This window comes from Silene latifolia, chromosome 9, assembly GCF_048544455.1.
Source record: "Silene latifolia isolate original U9 population chromosome 9, ASM4854445v1, whole genome shotgun sequence".
In the NCBI taxonomy this organism is placed as follows: Eukaryota; Viridiplantae; Streptophyta; class Magnoliopsida; order Caryophyllales; family Caryophyllaceae; genus Silene; species Silene latifolia.
This window is the reverse complement of record NC_133534.1, coordinates 47,549,263-47,558,237: the sequence shown is the minus strand read 5'-3', so window position 1 is coordinate 47,558,237 and position 8,975 is coordinate 47,549,263.

Sequence of the window (8,975 nt, the reverse complement as noted above, 5' to 3'; positions counted from 1 at the left end):
TCCTTCTTATGGCTGGCGAGCCCTTTGTACGTAGTCTAATGGACTTTAAACGACCCGCAATTCAAGGATAGTCGACAGACTCTAAACTGTTCCCGACGACAGGTCCTTGGCTCGTACCCTCGAGTCGCCTTGGCGTCGCCCTTCCCGACGGCAGGTCCTTGGCCCGAATCCTTTCGAGCCGCCTCGGCGTCGCTTGGGTCTCCAGGTTGTAATCTTCGATTGACCTGGGGGCTCTACTTTGACTTTCGCCCTGTCCAAGCCTCAGTCAAAGTGGGGGATCTGTAGATACCCAGTATCTGCTGAGACTCCAACAAACACCTGATGATTATCGGACTACAACATGTTTTGGAATCGCGGCGTTTGATCGACACTTTGTGTACAACTTTACGTCGGAAAACTTAAAACGAATTCGAAAATAAAATATCTTAAAACATTTCAAAAATACCTAGAGTGTTTAATGCACGACGATGGGGTTGCAATGACACTAACTAGAGTCAAAACCGACCCCGGACCAAAAACCGACTCAAAAATTCAAATCCCGACTCCAACAACGAGTCAAACCGAGTCAACCACCAAAAACAAAACATTTCAAATCTTCTACCTTAAGTTTTCCCGGATTCATGTTGGTCAAGTACCAAACATGTGACTACAAAACCTAGGATAGAACAAATCATGATTGTGTTTGTTGTGAAAGTGACAAGACAACTCGAAGAACCGCGATGTGGCTCGCGCCTCTTTGAGCAGCCCAAGTGGCCACGTCGCTCAAAACTCACACAACCACTCATTCTCCTATAAATACCCCTCAAATGCCACCCATTTGAGACTTACGCGAGTGTCCGCCCCCTCTTTTCTCCCTTAAAATTCTCGACTCGACTTCTTAAGTCACAATCCGACGCGTATTTACGACCTATCGAACGTAAATACAAGCCTTACACATTGTTTGGTACCGTCATCGTGCATTAAATCACTTGACCGACCATTTCGACCACTACACCATCACTAATATTAAAACACTCTTTTTACTTACCAAAACGGTTTTAAACCGAGTTTTTTCCGATCAAACGAGTTTTTACACTTACGTCGGTCACTCGCCATAACCAAACATGTAAATATGAGGGTGTAAAAATCCTCTTTTATTATGTTTTCATTTGTTTCATGACTATAACATGCTAAAACGTGCATAACATGAACCAAAACATGGAATAAACGAGCCAAAACTGATTTTTGGCCTGAGACAGAAGCCCCTTAGGTCGCCAGCTTGCCCGCGCCTAAATGGGGTGTCCAGGTCAAAGATCAACCGTGTTTGTTCTCGTCATTTCCCTTTAATCCATTTTCATATTTGTAATCGGTTTTCACCATTTCAAATATTTTCGAACCCTTTTTTTATTTCATGCTATTTGTTTTAACCATAAAACATTTTTCACCCTTGGTTCCTCATACCATGACTGTTAAATCCGTGTTCCGGTGATAATATTTGGTTAATAACATTTAAAAGGTATTTTAAAACTTTTTATTTCATTTATTTACATTTCCAAAATAAACATATTAGTCACCAACACGAAGTCATCCTTGGTTCTACATACCAAGCCGGATTTTAACCCGGGTACGATGATGAGTATCGACTAATTATATTCAAATGGACTTAAAACAATTAGTCCATAATTATTTTCAAAACTCTTCATGTCAAGTTTGTCAAATCGAACCCGACACCGAATATTATCAAAATAATGATGATTATTCGAGTCTAGTTCTCCAAATCAACAAATGCGGTCTAAACGACCCCTTCAAATCAAACCGGGTTCAAATACCCATTTTCAACACGTTTTATAACGTTTTCTAAAAAGTCAGAACACGGCACATAAACCGTGGGCTAACCCGCGCCTAAACAGGCCTTCCATTTCTCATTTTCAAAAACAGGGAGAGGCCCCTTATACCGTTGGCTGGCTCGTGCCTCATGTAGCCGTCTGGTACAGGGTCTGTTCCCTTCCAGCATTAGTCTAGGATGATCCCGACTCCGGTTAGCCCGGATACAGGACGGATCAGATGACTATTACTCGTTCAAAATCATGTTTGCAAAATACTAAGACAAATGGATCATGTTATGCACCATGAACCTAATACGGTAAATGGATGTTTAATTTCCGTCTTGCATGCGAATCAATCATTAATCCAACTCGATATTATATACTTGATACTTGGATTAAATCAACCAACTTAGAAAGCTCTCACATGTTAGGTTTAAATTATTGGATGCGCATTCATGCATTTAAACTGTTTTATCAACTTTTGCATTCAACCAACCAAGATCGATCAGTAGAGGTCGCTACCGCGGGCGGGATTGGGTGTCTGATTAAAGGGCTTCCCAATACGTACCTTCACCTCTTACTCAGAAACTTTGGATAGTGGACGACCTTATCTAGGGCCTACGAGAGTCATTCTAGAGATAGGATGCTAAAGAGGGACGATTTCCTTATCTTTAGTACCTATGTCAAACGCTGCTTTGTGCTTCGATTTGACCGTGGTATAAAGTGGATTTCGAACGGGTTCCAGGCATCCCACAAATGCTTGGTGGAGACTCCGAACATCTCTAATCGTTTCGAGACCCTTACCGAGAAGAAACCGACCGATCTAAAACGATTCGGTCGAAAGCATTTTTACGCCGCCGAGCGTGGCTTTCAAAAGACCGCTATACGTCCACAGATTGGCTTGGCGTGTAGGTGGCCATGTCCACACATGGGTACGGGTCTGTTTTAAGATTTCAGTGTTATTTATTGTACTCCTTAATTTACAAGGGTTTCGGATCATCACAAATTAATTTGTGTATATACTTTTAAGAAAGCAAAAATTACATAAAAAATTTTAGCGGGCTGTCCACGAACATTATTATTTAGTCCATACCCGTCCAATAATTTAGCGGGCTGAGATTTCCTTGTCCATTACCCATGAATTATAACATTTTTCGTGACCAAGCCCGCTCAAGTAGCGGGCCGGGCTGGACGGGCCAACCCGTAGATGATCAGCTCTAATCCATAAGTGGTCAGCTTTAGACACCAACCACCACACATACTTGCCAAGCATAGCAACATTCCATTGTCTACAGTTGATGATACCCAACCCCCCATGTTTCTTGTCCTTGCAGACTTTGTCCCAAGCCACAGGAGGAGCTTTGTGATACTGGTCTAACCCTGCCTAGAGGTAGTTTCTATAAATTCTTTCAATTCTATTTATTACAGTCAATGGAATGATGAAGATCCTGGACCAGATGCAATGCAGTTGAGACAGAACAGCTCTAACAAGCACCAGCCTGCCTGCATAACTAAGTTTTCTAGTCCCCCAACTCCTAATCCTCAAGACCACCTTTTCCATTAGCCTGGTACAGTCCCCAACTGCCATACGTTTATGAGAGATAAGAATCCCTAAATATCTGAAAGGAATTTGACCCTCCTTAAACCCAGAAATGTTGAGAATATAGGAAACCTCCTCCTCACACATCCCATTGAAGTAGATCTCAGATTTATCACAGTTCATTTCAAGTCTAGAAGCCACAAAAAAAGTTGCAAAAGCTCTAAGAATAACAATGACAGAACTCCTATCCCCTCTGCAGAATAAGAGTAAATCATCTGCAAAGCATAAATGGTTCAACTTAAGAGCTCTACATAAAGGGTGAAAGTTAAATCCCATTCTATCAGTTACAGAAGCAAGGATCCTACTGAGACACTCCATGCAAACTGTAAATAATAGAGAAGACATGGGATCCCCCTGCCTAATGTCTCTCTTACCTTGAAAATACCCAAAATTAGCTCCACTCAAAGACAAGGTAAACTAAGGGGTAGTAACATACTCCATAACCCATTTAATCAATTTGCTAGGAAACCCTAGAGCCTGCAACATTTGTTTGATAAAAGACCATTCAATTGAATCATAAGCTTTTTTTAAATCAACTTTCATAAGACATCTAGGGGAACAAGACTTCCTTTTATATAATATGACAAGGTCCTGACAAATTTAAATATTATCCACTATGTCACACCCTTTGATAAATGCACTCTGGTTTTCACTCACAATGTCAGGAAGTACCTTAGCTAGCCTAGCACAAATAACTTTGGATATAATCTTATAAACCACATTGCAACATGCAATTGGTCTGAAGTCACTAACACTCACAGGCCTATCTTTTTTATGGATAAGAGTGAGGGTAGTAGTATTCCATTATTTCAACATCTTACCTGAGGTAAAAAAACTCCTGGACAGCAGCAATAAAATCATTCCCAATCACAGCAAAAGAATCTTTAAATAATTGAGAATTAAAGCCATCGGGTCCAGGTGCCTTGTTTGCTGGAATAACATACAAGGCATCTTTGATTTCACTACTGGTCACCTCTGCAGTGAGCATTTGACTGTGGATGGCAGTCACCAGCTTCCCCTGCCTGACAGTCGGCATGTGAACCTTATGAACAGGTTTACTGGAACCCAGCATATGAGTATAATATTAAATAAAAGTTCCCTCAATAGCACTGGCAGTTGTATGCTGGGTACCTTCCATATCCTGGATACTTAATACCCTATTATGCATTCTTCTAGCTCTGATGACACTATGAAAATAATGAATATTGTCAACCCCCCCCCCCCCCCCCCTCAGCAGACCACTGTATCTTTGCTTTCTGTGCAAGGAAACATCTCCTAGCCTCTTCCCTCTCCTGATAACTTAGAGCAGCATCCTTAGCTTCTTGCTGCAGCCTAAGATTCAGTGGGTCCATATGCAAATTCTTTTGAATGCTATCCAGTAAAGTCAGAGCAACTCTAGTAGAAGTTTCAATGTTGGCATACACATTTCCATTTAGCTCTTTCAATGGCTTCTTCAAGGATTTCAACTTTTTAGCAAACTGGAACATTTTAAACCCTTGTATTTCCTGTGCCCACACAGACTCAATCATATGGATGAAGTCAGGATCTTCCCCCACATATTGAAGTACTTAAAACTACCCTCAGGTTTTAGGGACAATGTGCATGGACAGTGATCAAAAAGCCCTTCAGGATGAAACATTGTCATAGTATCAGGATAATGAAGCAGCCAATCAGAGTTAATCATGGCTCTATAAATCCTACTAAGGACCACATCCCCAACCTCATGTTTACTAGTCCTTGTGAAGAAGGCACCTTGAGCAATGATATCTCATATCCCTCAAGCATCCACACAAGCTTGAAAATCCCTCATTTCTGCTTGAGTAACCTCAGAACCAATCCTTTCATTCATAGCCAACACATTGTTAAAATCTCCAATCACAACCCAAGGACCATTAACCACATATTTCATATGAGTAATAGATTGCCAAAGTGGAGTTCTCTCAGCAACTCTATTAAGACCATAAAATATAGACATCCACCACTTATCTCCAGTAGGAAGAAATGTTACTTTAAAATTTATAATTTGAGTTTCATTACTAATAATCTCCACCTTATAATGAATATCATCCCAATTACCCAAATTCTGCCCCCCTCATGACAAGAATTCTTATTCACAATAGCCCAATGACTCTTAAGCCCTTGGTGCACTTTATTAATAGAATTAGTCCCAACTCTAGTTTCTAATAAACCAAAGACCCCTATATTATTTGTATGCAGAAACCATCTTATATCCTTCTGCTTATTCACATTATTCATACCATGGACATTCCAAAAGCCAATGCTGCCCATTATCAGTACGTTGAATGACACCCCCCAAATCTTCTTGAAGCACCTGTCTGTACTGCACGGAATGCTCCACCACCTCCATGAATGTTCTCTTTCCAGTTTCAGTTTGAGTGCTTCTCTGCCTAGTCAATCTAGTAAGTATCCTGATAGGCTAGAAAGGAGTGAAAGAGAAAGGTATAGGAGTAATAAGCCCAGATGACACTACAATAGGGATCTGAGGTTCCTGAACAGGATTTGGCTGTACTGGTTGAGCAGGAACCACTACCTCTGCTCCAGGAACAAGTGCAGGAGGTTGTGGGGCTCTCTTTTTAGGAACCCATACTCTCTTAGGCTGCCCCTGTCCAGCAGGTTGCTTCTTCCTGTAGTCACGGGCAATATGACCAATTCCCTTGCACTGAGTACAGATTACAGGTTTCCATTCATAATGAACAATCTGTCTATGTTTGACACCCAATTCATCCATATACTCAGCCACATCAGGTAAATCCTCCCCCATTTTCACTTCCACCATAATTCGATCATGCCCAATAAATGTTTTAAGCTGGGTATTACTATCACACCGCACATGTGTTCCAACCAACCCTGCAAATTTGTTTAGAGCATTCCCCCAAAATTCCAATGGAAGCCCATAAAATCTAATCCAAATAGGCACCATGTCAACAGCCTCCCTAACAAGTTTTGCTTTAAGCGTCCATTCCTTCACCACCACAGGTTTGTTATCAAAAAAGACCGGACCCGATTGCAACACACGCTGTTTTATTTCAGCAGTTTTAAACCGCACAAGGAAGATCCCATTAGAATGAAACAGAACCTACTCAAACTTATTACCCCAAACCCTTTTCAAAAACCCATCAACAACTTTAAAGGGAGGGTTAGCCCCGAGAACATAACAGTAAACTGCTTTAGACCAATATTCCAGTTCATTCTCAACAACAATATTAGTCAATTGGAGAGTGCTTACCCTGGTGGTGTCAGACGAGTGGGAGCGTTGTGATACCTCCGTCCATTCGCTGTTATTATCCGAAACCTCCTCCTCAATTGAATCCATACCACTACTCAAGTTAAACGGACGAATAACTGATGTGGAAGCATGAGCGTGATCATCCAACTGAGGACCAGCAAGAAGACCATCATCTTCACGGTCCAACATCTGAAATCTCGATCCATTGATTCTATTATAAGGCATACTATTATTATTTTTTGAATTTTTTGAGTTTTTTGTATTATTATGATTACTAATTAGTCGAATTACTCTATTAGATTTAGGGTTATTCCGTTTCTGTCGCGCCATTGCTGTAACAAAGAAGGAAATCCCTAAAAATCGCTTCTCTCTCTAACCACTTTCTCGCTCATCGTTGCATTGGCTGCGTGAATCAAATTTTGGTTTAATTTAATTGCTTCAAGAACATGAACAATCCATATGTGGAAAAATAATTCCGTAAAATATTTAACGTTTATTTAAACATGTAAGTCTAATACAATTAGATAACCAACTAATTTAAAAATTAAATTTGATAAATTAAATAACAAAATGATTTAATGTAAAAGTAACTTTGTTGGTAATGAAAATAATTGTAGTAACATTATTAATGCGGGAGAGTGAAAATAACAATAATAGCAGCAGGAGTAGTCAAAGTAATAGTAACAACAACGAACGTAGTGAAATCTCTGAAAGATCATAGATCCATATTAGACTCTCTAATTAAAAATTAAATTATCTCATAATTCATTTTTATGTAGTCTATGTAACATGCATGCAAATATAAAAGCATAATAAATAAAGATTAAGGAAATACAATTTCCTAACATTGAGAAATGGTAGTATTTGGGCACAACCAAGATCTCCATATTGGTTGTTCTTGAGCTTAAAATAAATGGCAAGATCCTCCATCTTCAAGTGTCCAAGGTAGAACACCTCCTCTCTTAAGCACCCAAGAACTTACCCCAAAATCTTACTAATATTAACTAGATATTATGTAAGATTACCCTTGAAAAATATACAAGTCTATTACTAACACTCTTAGTAATTTTGTTTTGAATTATTAACACTTAATAATTTTTCTTTTGATTTTTAGAGAGAAGAAAAAAAATATTTTTCCACATGCAAAACAAGTCAAGTAGAAAAAAAGAACAACACCAATGTGTTGTCTATATGGGAGGACGGTTAAAGGGGGGGAAAATGGGGAGTGTTTTTTTGTCTTTTTCTTTTTGATGAGCCAATACATGTTGGCTTGGTAAGAACAAAAGAGGAGAATTGGGAAGAACAAAAGTTGAGTGGAGAAAAGCATGCATAAGAACAATCATCATGTTCTCCACTACCTCTTTAACCGTGTAAATAAACTCATTATAGGTCCATTTCGATTTTACAATTTGTCTCACAAATCGACAAAAATCTTCCATCTTTAGCATCTTTTTATGATAAAAACGTTTTCCAATTATTTCCATTTTAAACACTCCGTAAATATATATGTACAGCTACACATATATTTACGTACTAATACTAATCACATTAGTCAATTAGTATTAATTTAAAAATTAACTGCTTAATCATTAATTCCCGTCTCAAATAATTATTTATTCAATTATCGCATAATTAAATAATAATTTCCGCGCCTCGAGTTCACAACTCGATATCTCTCTAAATTAATTAATAAACTAACTCTTAGTCAATTTATCAAGGGATTAATTTAAATTGTATCTCATACAATTGATTAGCATTCGTGGTGGGGCTCGTTCCTTTAGGTGTGACTGAAAGGGATCAGCGGAACACCGTCGTCTCACGACAATAACGTCAAACCGTAGTTGGCCAACCGTTACTGATATACGTTGATCAGCTGACTAGTATTGCCAATGAATATCCCATGTATATTCCTTAATGAGATTTAATAATATTATCACGCACTATTGTGGAGGACAAAAACTCCAACAATCTCCCACTTGTCTGAGCCAAGTTGTGCGATGACAATAACACACAATTGTGGATAACTCCTTATCCCAACAATATCCTGCTTGTACTATACAATGGCGTGTTACCGATTCTCTTGTCCATTTTAATAACAATTTCCCACTCAATGCAAGATGTCTTTCAGGTCGCACTTGCACATGAACATATCGTGAGTGGTTTTCTCGATCGGAAGTGTGACTGCAGGACCGGAAAAAGCTACCATAGATTACTTCAGAGCGTGGCCACGCATTTCTCAGTCACAACTTGTAATACCCCATATTTTAGAGGATGGTCAAAGGTTTGGTCAACATCATTTTATTGAAATGAGATTTATGGAAAT